The sequence below is a fragment of the Streptopelia decaocto genome, assembly GCF_964273445.1.
Source record: "Streptopelia decaocto genome assembly, chromosome: 5".
Classification (NCBI taxonomy): Eukaryota; Metazoa; Chordata; class Aves; order Columbiformes; family Columbidae; genus Streptopelia; species Streptopelia decaocto.
This window is the reverse complement of record NC_138659.1, coordinates 49,383,086-49,402,704: the sequence shown is the minus strand read 5'-3', so window position 1 is coordinate 49,402,704 and position 19,619 is coordinate 49,383,086. Positions and strand designations below refer to the sequence as shown.

General features: G+C 37.7%; 1 protein-coding gene across 9 annotated transcripts in view; it reads left to right on the top strand.

Moving 5' to 3' along the window:
* Positions 1-19,619, top strand: part of KAT6B (lysine acetyltransferase 6B) — a 105,700-nt gene that overhangs the window by 8,502 nt on the left and 77,579 nt on the right. The window lies entirely within an intron of this gene.

Here is a 19,619-nt window from a genome sequence, read left to right as displayed (position 1 = left end):
AGTACAGCTGCATACTCTCTTCTAGGTATGAGACTCTTCTGTCTTGCCTGCTGGACTGGTGTTGCTGAAATGTGTGATGTGATTTGATTGTGGCCTTCTACCTTAATTTTACACCCTAGGCATACTGATTTTCTTGTAGTTTGAACACCGCCTGAAATACTACCAGTAGGACTCTTGATATTGAAGACTGTTGGAATTATTATTTTCAAAGATAGTTGCATGTAGCTGCTTAGCTTTAAAACTGCATTTACTAGGAGCTGGAGTTATTGTAAATATTGTAGGGAATGTAAGTGAAGATGTCAGAGAGACAAATTGAGCTGAACTGCAGAATCCTCCTCATATATCAGTTTTGTTGGACTTCCTACATGCGTTTATTTTTGCTGTTACTTGGGCCTTCTTTTCAGGTTAATTATTCACAGGGTTTAAGCCTTGAGGGAGAAGAGGGTGTCAGTGTTTTGTTTATGAAAGGATAGTGTCAAAGACATGTCTGTAGGCATTCTCTGTTCATTCCCCATTTAGTATGGTGAAGTGTGTTTTGAATGTTCAGTGTACTTGGAAAAGAGCTACCTGTTCTACTTGAATTGAGTTACTTAGAATATTTGTAAGTTGGTGTGTGTGTGTTTTCCTCCCCCTTCCCCCTCCCCCCCCGCCTTCTCAGTGGTAAAGTTTGGCAGTCCTTTTTGGCATGGAATAACCTAGACAACTTTGTCGTTGTAGAGCTGCCATTAGTGTCTCCTGGAAACTGCATGATGGTTTTCACTCACCTTTTTCTTTCAGCTGATTGTAATGTGCTGGAGGGTGCAGAGTGGAAAGTGCTTGTATTAGAAATATTTAGTGAAGTTTACAATAACACTTGTTTGTGGAACTGTCAGGGGTGACACTACAAATGTTGGTAGCTGTAGGTTGATTTTTGTGAGCTTCTTTAAATATGTGTTAAATATGGCTGCTGTTATATGTGGATATCTGTTTCTGTCAAATTGGACTTCGTGGGTGTTTGAAGAATGCATGGGGGTTCACACTCAATAATCAGAGTGGAAGTTCAGAAGCGTTGCTGACTGTGCAATTACTGCTGTAGCCATACACTATAAAGATTTAATTACTTGTAGCAATAAAGCTAAGTATTATCGGAGATTCTTCTGTAATTCTGATACTTTAGTGGCATGAAAAATTTGAATACTGGAGTACTGAGCAATTAGAATAGTTTAATAGTATGCTGCTTCACATGAATTCTGTGGAAACAAAAATCTCACTTGTTAGGCTACCTACTGGGACTGGCATCCATTGCAAGGAATGTTAGTTGGGTCATGGTGCTGGAAAAGCCATTACTGCTGTACTAAAATACTAGTATAAGGATAAATCTGTCGTTTAGAAGTTAGCCAAACAAATCTGTTCTGTTACCAAGTGCTTTGGCAAGAAATAAGCTTTCATTTGGGTGCCTCAAAATTAGCAGTGTGACTTGAGTGTTTCAAAACTGTTTGGAATGCACTTTTTCCTGATGAAAATAGTTTTGGTGTGAGGTTGGTGAATCAGTAGTTGCATATCTATGTAGTGCACTACTTAGTTGTACTAGTTGTGGCACAGGTTACTGGGTAAATATATATAGTCTTCATTTAATTATGGGATTTTTGCTCATCTTCAAGCTGTTGGGCTTTAAATACATGCAAAAGACCATTCTGAAAGTAACTGTAAATAGATGCCTATTGTTTGAATGTGATTGCATGTTCTTTTGAAATTGGTGGTAGTTCAAGAATGAACAGAATGACATTGCAAGAAAACTGTTAGGCTGTTTTTATTGGAAGTATTTAAGTGGCAGTATGTGGCATGCCAAGATATTTACTGAATTTTATACAATAAAATGTAGTCAACTAGCATCTCTCAGGAATGGCTAGTCTTCTAAGAGATGGATGTATTTTAAAGTTCCTTCGGCTGTTTCTGTATCTAGCACAAGTAAGAGCTACTTTTTTGTTTGGGTGGCTCTTTTTGTTTGTTTGGGTTTCTTGTTTTTAAATACTAGAGATGAAGTTCAAGTATATCTACTGTTGACTTTCCTTGAGGAATAGGAAGAACAGGAGGATGTGCAGAAATCTGTTTAGGTGACTGCAGAAGTTTGAGTAATTCTGACTTTTTAATTCATAATTAGCATCTCATGAGGATGAGACGGTTAGATTTAGTGCTTTGGAAGTGCATCAGAGTTCTGTTTGGCAATCTGAACTTTCAGTCATAGTACCAAATGCAGGTTACAGACCTTTCTTACTGAGTAAAAGGTGATCAGAAGAGATACAGTACTGCGTGTGTGTTTTGCTGTGTGTGAGTTGTGGTGTTTGGTTTTTTTTTTTTTGTTTTGTTTTTTGTTTTGTTTCCACACCCCCACTTCTCTCTCACCCTCTACCCCTGCCCTGCAAGGCACTGGAATATTTAGTGCACCTGGAGACTTGACTGTGTTATATGGTAGGTGTTCAGTGACATACTGATGTGGAACGGAGAGCTGGAAGTGCTAAGTTTTCCACTTAGTGGTGGTGATGATACAGAGCTGCTTTTCTTGTCTTAGTATTAACTTGGTGATCGAGTGCAACTAGATATAGTCCTCTTGCTTCATTAGATGTAGACATAGCTGCAGTTAGTTACAGCAATATAGCTTGTATTGCCATATTTCTTCCTGTTACCTGTAGTCCTGGAAGAAAGCATTTGTGTAAAAATGGTGTGTTTCCTTCAAGTGTAATCCTGAATCTTCTGGATTTGGGCAAAGGTGTGTCAACTCCAAGTTCCAGGAAGTATGCAGTGGAGCTGTTTGAATCTTCTCTTCCTCCACCCCTTCTCATTCTCTAGTGTGTGTGGGGGGTTGCTTTCTCTCTTGTGTGTGAAGAGAGGCAAGCACAAGGCTCATAGGAAGGATAGATGCCATTGGAAGGTCAGTAGCTGTCATCAGTTATACAGTGTCTAGGCTGTACCTCATATAAAGTGTAATGGGTAGTATAAATTACATTTCAAAAGGACATCACGGTTATCCTGAATATTCTGGTGGTTATATTAAGGTAGATATTTACTTGATGTGGACAGGTAACTTGAAGCACAGCACTTCAACAGATGCCTGTTTTAAGGTGTTAAACTTGTGTGTTAAAGGAATTGACCAGCCTCTAGCCAGAAGTGAAGCCATGTTAATGATGAAGGGAAACTGAAAACAGTGGTGTCCCTTAGGATGAAGACTTGTAATATGTTGTGGTGGGTTTTGTGTGTTGTCTTGTGCTTTTTTTTTTTTCCACTGCAAGTAAAAAACAATAATGACACACAAGAAAGTAGAAAAAGGAAGTTTTTTGCTCAGTAGTTTGATCTTGTGTGCTTCACTATCTTGCAGTGCATAGTTAGTTTTAACAATTTAACTGCTCTTATGTGTTCTTCCTTATGTTCAGAGTATCTTGCATAAAAACCCTCTCTCTCCTGCTTCACACCTTCTCTCACCCAGCATCTTCTGAAAAGGGCTGTATGAGTAGGTTAATCAGAAAATGCAGTGTAAAAACTGATAATGTAGTAGGAAAGGGTGTGAACAGAGAGAAAAATCAACCTGAACGTATTGACTGTTACTTAGCTTTTAGATAAGGCTTTGATCCGTTAAAATACTCTCCTGGAAATGCAGCAGTAAAATATCTAAAAGTTACAGTTAGTCTTTCAATGGGTGTTTAATTAATCTTTAATGATGTCAATAGTAGAATGTAGGTGGTGTTTTCTGTGCATATGCACTGTGTTGTTCTTTCTTTTGCTTGTCACTTGGACAAGCTCTAGAAAGGTTCTGCAGTTTGGGAACTGCACGAGACCTACAAGGTCTTAAGAATTGGCCACTTCTTGAGCACAAAAGCTGTGTGGATGTGAACCTCAAGAAGCAGGTGTTTGTAGGCCGTAGCTCTTTATTTATTTTTAAACATGATTTATAAGGATAAATTCAGCTTTAAAAGGTAAAGAGGCAGTAGCTATTGTAATATCTTCAGAGGACTGTGGGAATGTGTAGTATGTCTCAGTGATTACCACTTTGCTGTGTTCAGTGTAATTACCACTTAGAGTATACTTGGCAAGGTGCAGTGCAAATGGAAACGACTTGACCCATACTGCATTTTCTTGGTTCCCCTGAATGCTTTGTTGAATGGCTCATCAGCTGTATTAAGTTGTTTGCATCTGATTATTGGCATAAAAATTTTTATTAACCCCCCCTTTCATTTTGTCTTTCTAAACTGACTTTCATGCAAAAACAAACTTGTTTTGTTAGTTTTTGATACTCTGCACTTCTGTCTAATTTTGTTTTCACTGGCCTATGTACACTTAGCTTTTCAAAGTATAGCTTGGCATGGGTTGAATTTCAGTTTTCTGGTAGGTAGCTTGTGCCAGTGCAGACACTGGGTGTTCCTCCTTCTGTCTTTCAGGCAAAGGGCCAATCTATAGAGAATTGCTTTTTTGGCATTCAGGCTCCTCCCTGCTTGTTTTTTCAGCTTCCTGCCTTCCTGTGGGTAGGCAACAAGAGACAGTTGGCTGAGATTTCTTTGCTTGCTCTACCTTGTTCCCTCTGGCCTCTAGACTTTCCACTGAGCAGAAACAGAAGAGTTAGGCAAAAAGGAAGTACTACACAGTGTATGATACCAGGAGTCTGTGCTCCTGAGGATGAGTCTGAGCGCTAGAACGCAGTGATAGGCAAGTTCCTGTAAGACAGTGTTTGTGGTGCTACAGTTGAGGAAACTGTGGACAGGGGTATGAAAAAAGAAAAGTGAATCTTAATGATCGATATTGTTTTTTTTCTCAGTATTGTGTTTGGATATATTTTGAAGAGACCTCTGAAAGACTTGATTTCTAGAGAAGAGCTACTGATATATCCGAGAACAAGTTTATTCTGCTTCCTGATCTCTGTCTGGTGATAAAATTCTAATTTGCTTGATATTTTGCTATTACAAGTGAGTTTTGCTAAAAAAACCCAAAAACAAAAACAACCAATCTTACAAGTTTTATGTGAAATTTACTTTTAAAGCTTGATGCCTTAAAAGTTTGTATTTTAACTTAAGAGTTAGCTGGGATATAAATATCATGGTGTACTTAATCGGAGAAGGGAACTAAAGTAACTTTCTCACCCCTGTGTAGCAAGGGAGGGAATCCTAAAATAGTTTTAGTAGCTAAAGTGGTTTTAACCTCGAGTCTCTTATTTTGTTTTTCCTCTCAAATTTCTGACAACAACATAAATAGCAAATATTTTCCTCTCCCCACAACACATGATTTTTGTTCACTTCACTCTTACTTGATCTAATTGGGTGGTGAGCAGCTTTTAAGGTTAATTTTGTCTTTTATGTGCACAGCTATAATGATTCCTGTTGTTACTGCTTTCTTAAGCCATGACAACTTGACTTTTTTTTAAGTATATATTTAATAGATCTTACCAATTAGAGTAGACATCTGCTTGTAGATCAGTAGTAATCAAAATCAGTTACAAAGAAATTGTTGGCTCATGATACATCTAAAATATTTCTGGAAGTTCAGCTTCTTTTTAGCTGTTGCTAAGAGAGAAATTTTCATTGACATGAGGGATGTGAGGACATGTCAGCATGCTACCAGTTGTTTTATAGGCAGTTAGCTCTGTCGCCTTGCAGATGGTTGGAAAACTCTTGGTAGTGGGTAAATGTGTGCTGATTATCTCATTGAATTAAGGTAGCCTTTTGTCATTCATTGAATTCTGCAGACCAGGCACTGAGCAGCTGCTCTACTATTTGATTCTGGATTTAGTGAATACAAAGTTTATGCTAAAGGGTATTTAGTCCTGTTCCAGGTACTGAGCATTGGACCACTGTAAGAACTTTTTCTATTTAGTGCTACCTTCAATGTGTTAGTAACCAAGACAATCCAATAAGGCATTATTGTCAATATTTTGACTAAACTAGATTTTCCAACTTTGTCACCACATTGATATTTTAAATCTTTGGAAGTAGGTCAGAAAGAGATTGCAAAGAGCTGTTGTTTTTTCTTCTGTCCTACTTCTCTCCCTCTGCCTTTCCTGAAGTGGTGCAAAGGGAAATAACTCTTGTTTTCTGCCTGCTTTTTGTATTATTACAGTTTTGGGGTTTTTCGGTTGTTGCCCCCCCTGCTCCCAACTCTGGTTTGATACTAGCTCATGTGGCAAATATCACTTAAAATTCGTTCATAGTTTATTGCTGGGACTTGCCTCAAAAACAGTTGAAGCAATTCAGTGATTATAAAGTTCATAAATACATCTGTGTATTGACTTTGGATTACATTTGTGCACCTCATCTAAAGGTGATAGTTCACTGTCATGTTAAAACCTGCTTGTAAACTTGTTTCCCCACCATTTTGAAAACAAATTAGTAGGCAGAATTAGGTTCTCAGTTAGTTTGCTTTTAATAAAGACTGTTTTCAAGATTGAAATAGAAATATTTAGTTTCTAGAATGATTTTTGGCAAGGGGTTGGGGAGGGACTTAGAGCATTATCTGACATAAGCCTAAATTATTTGAGTTGCAAAAAATTAAAAGAGTTCTGGATTGCTAGGCAGTGCTTACAGACTTTCAAAAAACAGCTAAGCTCTTGAGATCAGTATATTTTGTCTGTCTGTTTTGTAAGGATCTGAAGGGTGGGATTTTTGATAAGAATTCTATTGCTTTGGAAATACAGTGGATAAAATATAACTAGAATAAGGTGGTGTTAGAGCAGTTACTTATGAAGAGGTATACTTTTATTAACTGTGCTGTATAGAAGGGGGTAATATACTCTGTTCTGTAACATAGTAATGGATTGAGGACCGAAGGAATCTTCTGGAGAGCTGCTTTCTCAAGGCGTTATGGTCCCCTCAGCAAGATTCAGAAATAGAAGTAACTGTGTAGAGTTACAGTATGTCTTTTCTGTGTTAAGAAGTAAAGAAGGCTGAGTTTAAGGGTGTACATGTAAGAGTCACTGTATAATACACCTTATAGGAGAAGGTCTTTCTAAGATCCAGTTTAGGTTCATCTTCAATGCCCTGCCTAAGTGTAACTTCAGCTTCATTCTTGAAAGTGTGTGGGGGTTTATTTTATTTTTATCAAGTATACAATGTTTTAATGGGTTCTTATGTTTCCTCCCAACCCTAAACCCAAATCATATGTACTGATTAGACTTCTGCCAGTAAATAGTTGCTCATCGTTCATGCAGTTTCAGGAAGTACTGTTGGGCAGTTTTGTTGAAACTGCATTGCTCAACAACTAGAAAGTCTAATTTCATGTCAGTAGTATAATGAAAAAGATGATTAAAAATCAGTATTTGAAGTACAGAATTTAGAAATTAATGTATTTTAAAGTTGAATGAATTGTGTTTGTTACATAATATTATAATGCCCATCTTACTATAGTTTTCTGAAGAAATATTTGCAGGAAGCTTGGGAGCTGAAGTGTTTTCCCTGCTGTAAAAATACCACAGTCAAATGATACATCTTTGAAAATATGGAAAAAGGGAAGTGGCTTCATATTTGTTTGATTACCCTCAATATATTTTTGCCCAAATAATCAAATAGGTTTCCATTTCTGAGTACAGTGTTAACACTTCAGTGGAATACATCCCATCAGAAATGATTGTTTGAAATAGCATCTCAGACTGAAGAAAAGGCTCTCCTCTTGTACCTAGTGGGATTTTTAACAGATTTTTTTTTTCTTCCCCTTCCAGTTTACTGAAATGGTGACATCTAACTCTAGTACATTTCCAGTAATTCCTCTCCACTTCTGTTAAGTATCTAGCAGGTTTATTTTGTGACCCAGTTCACATTTTGTAAGTTAATCATGTTCATAGGCTATAAAAATCTGAGATATTGTCATAGAGAAATAACTTTTTAAAATGGTCTGCTTAGCATCTGTGTGTTTGCCCCAGTGTTAAAACTAGCTATTGCATAATAGTATGTATGAAATCAAGTCTCTCATTTCTTGGCAACCTTTCTTAGAATATATTGGATGACTAAGCTAAAGTGGTTATTAATGCTTTCTTCAGGCAAACTGGACCAAATATGCTCATGCTGTGGTAGCTTTTAGTTGTGAGCGACTGTGGCCTCACAGGAGACGAGGATGAAGATATGCAGGCTGCGTGACAGCTTCAGAAGTACCAGCTTCTAGTATCAGAGTTCAGAATGACAGCTTATGGTGTAGCCTTGGTTACAGCACTGTTGTTTCTTGGTGGTGCTATAATGTGACCAAAAATAGCACAGATAAGCATTAGGCATACTTGTTGGAACTTGGGAAGTTTTACTTGTTTGTGTGATCTAGTAGTCTCATTCACCTCAGGTCTCGTTAAGCCCTGTAGTAAAGTGTGCTTGCTTTTGGGGAGCTTTTAAATAAAATACTGCAAAATATTACAGTTGGAGGGAAAAAAAATTGATTTCTTAATACTAAATTTAAACAGTTTTCTTGGAAGGAGTTTCACCAGGAAGAGGTACTACAGGGAATATTGAATATTACCTTATTATATCACTCTTTACTGAGAACAGGCTGTTAAACTATAAAGCGAATAAGAGAGGGCAATTAAATTCTTAATTGGGGTGGATATTAGCAGAGGTCCAGTGATAATTGTTTTGGTACAAGCAAAACAGCAACAGTGAAACATGATTTAGACTTGAATTTCAAACTAAGATGGCAGCTATAGCTTCTAAGGAGCAGTATGGATGTGTATTTCTTCTCCTGTAGTCTGATGCTGTGTTGACATTTATATAGAAGTAAAAATACTGTTTTTTCTGAGAGTTTTTTAGGTAGCACTATGGGAAAGTAATGTTTGTTTTATTTGCAGGTTTAACTCATTTGTATTCACAAAACAGTATTCTTAGTATACAAAAATGTTTTTCTTAGATCTATTAAATTCCTTTGCAGGTCTACTTGATACAGCTTACACTTGCTGTCAGCACCTATACCCTCTGTGGCTATTACCACAGAAGATAGGTTTGCCTGGCTTTCTGTTTCCTGGGTATGGGGTGCCAATTACTTCTCAGGCTTTTCTAAGAGCAGTATCATCTAGAACCCATAATATAGTGAAAACTGTAGCAGAGCATAGAGTATTTTTTTGTTGTTGTTTTTAAAAAATGCTTTCTATGCTTAGTACATTGAAGATATTTTTTGACTTGTGTTTGTTGTTTAGGCTCATCTGTGTAAAACTCGAGGAAAGAGCTGTAGTAAGTACTTGATTAACAGCTTAGTGGAGGTACTGAGAAGTGTCCTATTATGAAAGTGGGAGGCAGCATTGTATAGACTATATAAAACCCGTTTGCACTGCTTACAATTTAGCTGAATTCTTAGAGTTCTTTTGCCCAAATTACCAGTTTGTGTTTAGACTCTATACTTCTGAGGTCTGTCATGGCCAGTGAAAACAGTAGACTGTGTTTTTGTTACATCCACGGTCACTTTAAATGCATCTCTAGAGTGCTGGTTAGGAAGTTACTAATACAAATAGCACATGTGATAGATGAGGCCCAAATATTGTGTCAAGATGGACAGGTTTCATTTTTTCTCTTCTGAATTTGTTGCTACTTCAGAAAGCTCAAGCTGAGCAGAAGATGTTTCTTTGTACAGCCATTCCTGAACTTTTCCTGTGAGGGGACTTTAACTGATAAGATCTTAACATGGGTTTTGTGGTTTCACTGCTCATAATTAGGGGAAGGAAAAGCCAACTATGATGCGAGTTTACCATTGTGGTATAGGACACAGTATAGTTCATGCTGTTTCCTGTCATGTCATAATCTTTATTACGTTCCTCTGCAGAGCTAAATATTTTAATACTTAGCTTAAAATAATTTGGGGCAATGGGAAACATACATGGTAAGTGTTGGATTGTTCATCTGCTGAAGGAGGAAAAATAATCTTATTCTCACCATTCTAATTTCACTGGCAATATCTTTGTCCACCCACCTACTTACCTTCCAGTGTCAGTTCACACAGCTTAAAAAAAAAAAAAAAAAGCTGGTTTGAGGCCCTTGATACAGCCTATTTCTTAACTAGAGTAGAACGGTCTAGAAAATGCAGGTTTAAGGCAATGCTTAGGTTTCCAAAGCCTTGGGAAAGGACAGTTCGGTCCTGTCTATGGTGTGTTGTGCTGCAGGGTCTGCAGTGCTAGTGGTACCAGTGAAGCCTCAGAATAGGACTGCCTCACCTGTTAGCTCAAGAGCTCAAGCTTTTATAGCTGCATTATAATAATCTTTCTTTGATTCTGAGTTATAACACTGGATTAAATTGTGACTGAGTTAAATAGATAATCCACTAGAGCAGAATCAAAAGACCAAATTAATGCAATGAAGATGGTTTTTAGAGCCTAATGCTTAATTATTTTGACTTGGGAGAAGTTTCTATCTTGAAAGGTGTCATGCAGATGTCTTATTGGCAGGTGGAAAGGCTTTTACCTAGATTATAGGAGAGAGCTGTTCTGCAAAAGAATAAGAAAAGATGGAATTTTGTTAATAGAACATTACTTAGAATTGAGTAGCCTGATTTGTCATGCAGAAGGTGTTATACTCAACTTCATCTGTATATGATCTTAACTAACGTATGCTGGTAACTAACTTGGAATTTGCTTTGTGGTCACTGATTACAGGAATCTGAAGATTAGCCTCATTAGCTGCCTTGTCCATGTCTAAAGAATACATTTCTTTTAAGGTTGTCATGTTGAATTTGTGTCTTGAACACAAATATTCAAATTCTTTTAATGAAGTGCTGAAAACTTCCTGTTTTGGTCAGTTTCTTCCTCGAAAGTTACAATATACTGAAACTGTAATCCTGTGTAATTGAAATAGTATTCTTTTGCTGTAAGGCTTTGCTGTGGGTTTGCTTTTGTAGTTGTAGCAGATTAACACAAATATGTCTCATAATTAATACTGTGATAAATGATAAAATAATTTATATTAAATGATGAAACATTGGGCTGGAAGAAAGGGATGCTGTGCGACAGAGCTCAGTTATACTGCTGTGCTATTATATCATATGGCCATCCTGTAGAATTAGGTGAGGTATTTGCCTTGATTTTGAATTTGGTCAGTACATATTTTTATTTGTGAGATCTAGTGATCTTATGTATAACTTTTTTTTTTTTTAATGGGGTAAAAACCTGAAGTATCTTTAACGGTTTAAAACAGGAATGGCAAATCAAAACTTAAGTGCCGCATATGGGTTTTAAGGTGGAATCTTCCCTCGTCTTCTCTCTTCCCTTCCCCCATGGATTTTATAGCTTCATTTAAATGATGCTTCAGAAAATGCAACCATATCAGCAGGTGCTTGAGACGCCTTTTCAGCTGTCACCAGCACTGATGAGCACCTACCTGTGAAAACTTTTGGAGACATCTGGCTAGTGTGTTATCCTTGATAAAATATGTTCTCTCCAGAAGAAAATGTCCCAAGTGCTAGCAGTTTTTTTTTTTGTGCTGGGTGTCAGACTGACAAGTGACACATGTTAAAAGTGCAAGGACCAAAAGGCAGAGGTTTTTGCCTCCTAACAGGAAGCAGCTTTGTTGTTCTTTGTTGTATTTTTTGTTGTTCCTAGTAATACAAAATAAAATACTTTGAATTGTGTGAAATTCCAAGCCATCATGATGTAAAAACAGTATTGACCATGAAAGTCCATAACAAAAAGCTGTATTATGCAGTTAATGGGTGTTGTCCTTTAAATTCCAAGCAAGATGCAAAGAAACTATAAAAGGAGTGTTATTTACTTTCATGCCAGAAAGCAAAGTGTAGAAGTGGAAGTGGGGGAAAATACTACCTTTCTATGAAAATTGTCTTCTGTGCATATGTATGGCAGTATAGAAACTGTTAGATTTCAAAAAGCATGCTTTCCTCATGGCTTTGTGCTTTTTAGGGATAAAGGGTAGTGTACAGTACAGTTGTAGGCTCTTGAATCTTATCTCTTTTCTACTACTGCTTTCTCCTTTGGTTCATTGAAGACCATTCAAGGCATCTGTTGAGAGCCAACAAGAAAGGGCTTCTTGGTTTCCAGGCTTTCAGACCTTTTACACTAAACAAGGTACAGGTATTTTCTCAGATCTTGTTCTTGGACAGAAAGGTTATGCACAAGTAGAGGAAAACATCTTATGGTTTCTCATGGCTTTTTAAAAATTGAATACTTACTGAATTGTCCATTGTCTTCATGTCTACAGAGGTTGCCATTTCAAGCTGTTTGAGTAGGAGAAATTCAAACCATGTGCATTCCAGGTTTTCCCAGAAGGATTTAAGAGGATTTAGCATGTTGATCACGAATAGAGATTTGAGTCAGCTAGGAAACCCCCTGCTCCCTGTTATTCCAGGAGAGTAAATGGCATGGCTGGAGCTGCAGAACTTCTATCTGCATGTCTCATTCACTGCTATAATCTGAAGTAAATGTATTAATTTCTAGTACTAGAGGTAAATAAATCTTGAACTGTTTTCAGTCTCTTAAGTAATGAGTCTAATCTATTGCAGTAAAAGCTCTACCAGTCAATGAATGTGGTACTTTAAGTAATTCTGTGGTTTAAATCTAATTACTGTACAGTGCTTTTTAAATCAAACTTCTACTGGCTGCAGGGCAAAGCATCTTAGGCTTTGTCAAACTTAAACTGTATATGATGTGGAATTATTTTAAGAGTGATAACTATGATCCTGTCTTGTGCAATGAGCTCTGTATTTACAAGAGCAGAACTGCAGCTGCTGAAGTTGGTCAGGTATATAGGAAATAATGGGATCGACTGTACTGAGATGCCAGAAAATAAGTGTGTAAATGAGAGCCAGACTCATTAGTCTGTGACCATCATAGAGTGAATGTGAGGTTTTAATGATAAACTAGGTACTAATTATGAAGCTTTTTCTATACTACAAATGAGCTAATTGATAAACTGCCAGCACCTGAAGAAGGAAGTCTCTTAGGGCAAGAGTCTTGTGTATTATAACATATTTATTGGTTTGATAAAAGCTGTGTTGCATTATCTGTCCAATTTAACCAGGAAGTATTTTTCTTATAATTTGAGTGTAAATCTCAAGAGGATAAAGCTGTAGGAGTGTGATTTTTGCATTCTAATACTGCTTAGCAGTAGTGATTCAGGAATTGATGTAAGTAACTGTTAAAGAGCTTCCAGGGAAGAGAATTTTTGTTTTCTTCTGTGAAGTGATTTTTGTGTGCCTTGGGGTCTCTTACGCTCATACACAATGTATATGTGTGTACATATATAAATGTTTTATTTGTATCACCCTCATTTATACAGTGATTTCCAACCTCCTTGTCTTGTGAAGACTGACAGACCTTCATTTTAAAAACAGAAAAATAGGGTGCAAGTTTAAGTGAAGATGGCAATGAAAACAAGGAGACTACAGGGAATGAAAGGTGAAAGAAGAAAATACTCTGTGTTCAGTTAACTTTGTAATGGTGATGTTTATTGTTGAGAGCAGCTTCCTTACTGCAGGTACTGGCAGCCATTCAGCAATGTTGATGTTTTTCACTTCTCAAGTTTTTCAGTAACTTGGTGATACCTGCAGCCAGCTGCAGACAATTAGGCCAAAAGATGTAGGGTTGCTGTAACAAGTGGCATGGCACCATATCCCACTGCAATAAACCAAGCTTCTGTTACTGACACGTTGTTTGGTGGCCTTCTGAAATCATGAGCAAAATTGTCCTGGAAACTGTGGTGTCAGTGTGTTCCTCACCTGTGAGATAATTCTGTGAGAAAGTCACTTGAGGGGTGGGAGAAACTCTGTAGGTGAGCCACTTGGGTGATTATGGATTCTTCTTTTTGTGGTAAGAACTTAAGGAATGGTCTTTACACTATCACACTTCCTTAGTGGAATAAGTGGTAGTTACCTGAACGTCACATAGTGATAGGTAACTGTTGTGTTTCTTGCTAGGTTGTCCCCCTCTTCCTTCCAGTCTAACATGTGACTGCTGTTTGCAACTCAGTTGTCATGTACTGTATCACTGCACTGTATCTCATTGTAAAGCCTGAAACTACATGTGTACATGTTTCTGCTTCCAAAAGAGTGAATTTGGAGGCATAAACTATGCAGAGTGGAAGTGGGGGGGATAGGACAGGACACAGCATTGTCTTGGGAAGTTAAAAACTAAACTTGTGAACTCCACCTCTTGAAATTGCATCAAAGATGTATTCTACCTGGAGTAGATGATGTGTGTGCACTTTGAGAAAATATAAATCTTCACTGGATATATCACTTTACTTATATAATCTAGGATTTTGCTTGAGTGCCTACCTGAGAGCAAGCAGTCTCTTTGCAGAAAGCGTACCGCTTGTCTCATCTCTTAAACTACAACAGAATAGAAAGGTAGATGTGTGTGGGAGTGATTAACATGATGCTCTTGAGTTACTGCACACATCTTTAAGCATGTTTTTAGTATAACTGTATATGTTTTGCCAGAGGTTTTCATACTGGATTATGCAGACATCAGGGTTCATGTGGCAGTATACAGTGACCATCATGCCTTGTCCTGCGAGAGCTTGGGGTAAAGGCTTCAAGCTGGAGGTGTGCCCAGACTGCTGAACTGTTCACTGTGTTCTGGCAGCTGCATATGGACCTGTGATTACTGCCACCTTCTACAGGGCTGCTGCTTTTGAATTTATGTAGAGGGGAGGGTTGGTATAATTCTTTTAGCTGAATCTGTCACTTCTGCACAAGTTTGCCCAGCCCATGAATGTGATGTCTCCTAAACTGGCTTTACAGAAGCCACTGCTCTTGATTCCCAAGCCAACTATGTCTGGGAGCCACAATGCTAAACCACATCTGTGTTACAAGAGTTAAACACAACTCTTAAAACAGGAAGCTGGGAGGTTGTCATAATAGACCAGGCTTCTGGATAGTTCATTTTGGTGATCTTCCTGTTATTTGTCAATATGAGTTTCTGAGGTCAGTAAGAAAAGAGTATCTCTGTGCCTCAAGAAGATATATTGGGAGCAAATAGATCATTAATATTGGCTTTTGCTCATATCAAATGTAAATGCCTTTGTTGTATAATGTATTAATGGTTCTGGTTTGTTTGGGTTACTTTATAATGCACAATTGTTATAAAGGAAATGAATCTTTTTTGACTTTGTTCAAATACACCAAGCTTAATGAAAGGCAGTTCAAGCTGGATGTGATTTAATGAGGCCCACTTCTATCAAATTTACTGGTTTAAACCCAACTACAAATAAAGAGAATTAAAGAGCAAATTATTTCAATATAGACGTGCATTGAGCCAGAGTGTTATAATGATTAATTTCCTCAAGTGTTTAATTCCCAGTAGGTTTTTGTGTCAACAGCCAGAAAGGAATTTATTGACTTTACATTAAGCATAGTTTGGTCTAGTTGATTATATTATTCAAGTGTGAATTAGTGGGTGGTAGAAGAGTGTGTTGTATTGGAATTTTATTTTGTCTTAAGCAAATTGGCTCATGCCTTATTAACTACCAGTGCTTAAAATGTATGGTTCTGACTCTTGGAATAGATGCAAGGGCATTCAGAACTGGTTTTAGTGGTTTCTCCTATTCATTATGTGAGAACATGTGTATCCAAGCAGTGTTTTTCCCCCTCCCTTGCCTGAAGAGAGTGCTGTTAAGACAGCATAGTAAGTTTGAATGTTTTATGGCAAAATAAATAAAAAAATCCTAGTGAATTTATTTTACAAGTGGTAAGATGCTTGGGTTCAATTTCAGTGTATACATATGTACAGACCATTTTTTTCATCAGGGCTACGCATAATTTAGACACAAAACACTTCCCAGTGCTTCCCTTCCAAGTCTGGTCTTATACTTGTGTTGCTCTAAATAGATGGCTTTCATTTGTCTCTGAGTTCTATGGATTACAGTCAGGAAAGATGATTTGACTAGTGTCTTCTGTCTCATGCAAAAAGATAATGCTAGAGGAGTATCTATTTTTGGTTGTGTTTTAGAGGGCAACAGAAGCCATGTGGAGTAGTTAATACAGAGTATGTATAATTGTCTAAGAAGTATCCTCAAATGCATTATCTTCTCCCTTACTTTAGTATGGCATTCAAGTATCATTAGAAATGATAGGTGTTAAAATAAATGATCCTGATAGACCTTTTATGTTTCAATTAAAAATTATGCTGTCCAAATTTTTTTTAAAAGGCAGATTTCTAGTTGGACATGACAGCCCTTCAGTTTGAAAATAATTACTGTTGGATCAAACTTTCTGTTCCATGTCTGTTATCAAGTTATCTATCAAAGAAAAGGAATGATTAAAAGGTTCAGATCAAAGGCAACTGATTTAGCTTCACTGGAGGCTCCCATCTTTTAATTTAAAATGTATCTATGTGTAACTGATTACCTCTCACATTTATAAAGAAATATTGACATGCTGCTAAAGTGTGCAATGACCTCACTTCTAGCTGAGCTGTGTGGGTTTCACTGCAGGCACTCTGAAAGCATTGATATTCCTGTAACCTTTTGAGGCAAGATATGTGTTTAGTGTATTAATGAGCTGGTTGAAGTGATGTACAGTAATTTCATCCTTGGGTAAAAACAGATGTGAAAGATTCTGTTTTAATATTTAATCAAGCTCTAAGCCTCTGTTGGCTTGTTTAAGTTGACCTGACAGTATTATACCTGGAAACACTTGAATTAAACCCTGAGTGCTTGACCTTGTTCAAACAGTTGTAATTTAATAAGGCTGCGGTCTTTGTGGAGATAGTGTGCCGAACGGGCAAATCCTTTCTTGGACAGAATTGTTTTTTTATAGCAGTGGAAAAACTTCCTATCTGCTCTTAAAGATTTTAATCAAATGAAATAATAAAAATGAAATAAATAGCAAAATAAGTTTTGTATGATGGTTGCTAGTCCTAGATGATAGTTAAAGAAGGGATTCCGGAACGTGCGTACTTTCTTCAAGTGTCTTCCAGCATTCTCTAGTGACGGGTCCCTGGCAATCGCTATACTGTAGCTCATCTCTTTCCAGAACTTTTCTTAGGGTTAGAAAGCTATTTCTCAAGTGTTCTCAGTTGGTTTGGCCTCATTCAAGTGAGTAAAGCTTGCATCAATTTAAGGCAAATTGAATGCTGCTTCCCCCCCGCCCCCCCCCCAGCTTGTGCCTGCAAAAATGTTTCTAAACTTTGGCATGTTTCTTAAAACAATGGGACCCAGAAAACAAGTGCTTGAATGTTTGTGAGCAAGTTTCACTGTATTAATTAAGCTTGTGTGAAAAGAGGTGGTGATGAGGTAGAAGAATGATAACCAGTGAGTATCAAATGAGGTTTCAGCACGGTCTGTGGCGTCTAAATGCAGCAGGCTCTGTAATATGGAGAAGTCCTGAGAAAGAGTAGTTGTTCTCACTCATTAAGTTTAATCACCAAGGTAGGAATGAAGTGAGATACAAGTGTCCATCTTTTTTCTGCTAAATATCGCTTGTATATACTGAGAACTTGGCCAACGTTCTGGTCGTATTTTTCCAAAGGAATTGGACCTGTATGTCAGTTCAAATTCTACAGCAATATTTAGGTCAAACATGGAGAAATACTTTGTAGTGTGCATGTACGTGGGTTTCCCCGCTCCCCATGTTTTCCGCTTTTCTTGCACTTCCATGGAGTTTTGCTTGTTTATTTTTAACGTTTACCCAATAATGTCCTTAAATCACTTAAAAATATCTGTCCAGTATCTCTCCAGTAAAACTGGAGACAGATTGTAGGTATAGGTTGAGCATTACCTAGAGATGACTTAAAGTTTGGATAGAAAAGAAAGAATAAGAGACAAATGACAAGGAACAGCTAGTTAATAAGAAAAGCGGAAGGAGCTGACGTACAGAAATGTAGATGGTTACATCATCAGGATCCATGTCTTTCTAATTCTGTGTGTATATTCAAAGGCTTAATAAAATTGTGTCAGACTTCTGAGCAGAACTGTGCTTCTGTGAAAATCTGCCATCACATCTGATGGTTTGACTGTCTTGCATCCCTAGGATAAGCATGTGTTTTAGTAATTCTAGAGGCTACTTTGTTTAATAGTTTAGTAAAATCAGAATTAATTTGAAATAATTTTCATTCTGAAATATAGCAAAACTTAATTACCCTACAGTGTTATTGTAAAACATTGTATGGTTGTTGCTAAAAAGTAGTAACATAGTTTGAAAGTATACAGTGACAAGGACTGCCTATACTCACAGAAAGCTACTGCATGTTGTAAGAAACATGCCTCACAATGCCAGACAAAATAATCATTCATTAAAAACCCTTTTTCTCACTCTAGCAAAATGTGACTTGTTCAGTCAGGCCAGTACTGTGTCTGTAGCTTAAAATGGTGAAACTAACCATGGCAGAATCTTGATGTCAGCTAAAGCTTTTGGAGGTGCCTGGAAAGTCCCCAGTCAGCAAGGCTGGCTTGTGCTCCATGTCCCCCAGTGTATCCAGGTTATAGCCAGGTGGTAGTTCAAGTAAGATAATTCCAGTTTTAATGTCATAGGGTTTACATGGATGTAGGACATTACATTACAGCTTTCTTCGTATTCCTAGGTTGCATGTGATAAACCTGATACGTATGGATGCATGCATTCATTTCTGCTGTAGAATCAAGCAATGGATCAGGGTAAGCTTGACCATGCGTTATAAAGAATGGTGCTAATACCAACTGATGCTCCAGAGTGGATGCAGCACATGGTGGTTTCTGCAACCATTAGTTTTTTCAAAGGCATTAAAAGGAAGTAGCTGTTGAGAGTTCTGCTAAACCTCACTGAAGCATAGCTCCTTGTGTGTGGTCTTTAACTTCTGTGACTGAAGAAAGGAAAACAAATTCTGAAATAAGTGTTCTTTTATCTAATAGTTACTTACTTTATTGACACCTTGTCTTAAGGATTTTAACTGCTCCTGTGGTTTGAGAGCTTGATAATGATTTGTCAGTCTTGAATTTGCTCCTCTGATCTGTCATCACTGTTGTTTTGTGCAGTAGCCTGCTTCTTCTAAAGCTTGCGTTCCTGCGGAAACTCTAGCCTGAGTGCAAGGACAGCAGTGTTAGGAAGCGGCTGTCAGCTCTGCGTTAGTATTGGGAACCTCCGGCAAGGCTTTGGTTTCAGTTTTGGTCTGTGTTTTTGTGGATCTTCAGGTTCTGCTTTGGCTGTTAACATGTTAGCTGACAGCATTTTGGCAGTTCCTTGTTTGGTTTTGCCTTAGAAGGCAGTTGACGTGATGCTTTTCACCTTCAGGTGACTATTTGGAGTATGGTTCAGTGCCTTTACTGTGGGAGGTTATCTTGGCTACTTGCAGGCTTAGGTACATGACAGGGAGTCTCAGTCCAGTCCTCCATGAGCAGGTGTCCATTTTAGACTTAATTAGGGTAATTTCACAGCCTTGCAGTTTTCAAGAGAGTCTGGGCTATCGATTTCCTGTAGCATAGAAAATATGTCAAGGTATTGCCCTTTAATGCAGTCATCCCTGTTTTGATTTCTTAGAATGTGTCTGAAGCCATCTGAGAAACACATTTGAGGAAACTTCATGTGCTGTACTTGTTTTACATGCTAAAATTATATGGTCCTTTTTCTAGGGCTGTTACAGACTCATAGTACGTGAAGATGTGACACTGTTGAAGGTATTAAATGTTTCACAGTATCACACAGTATCACAGTATGTTTGGGATTGGAAGGGACCTCAGAAGATCATCTAGTCCAATCCCCCTGCCAGAGCAGGAACGCCT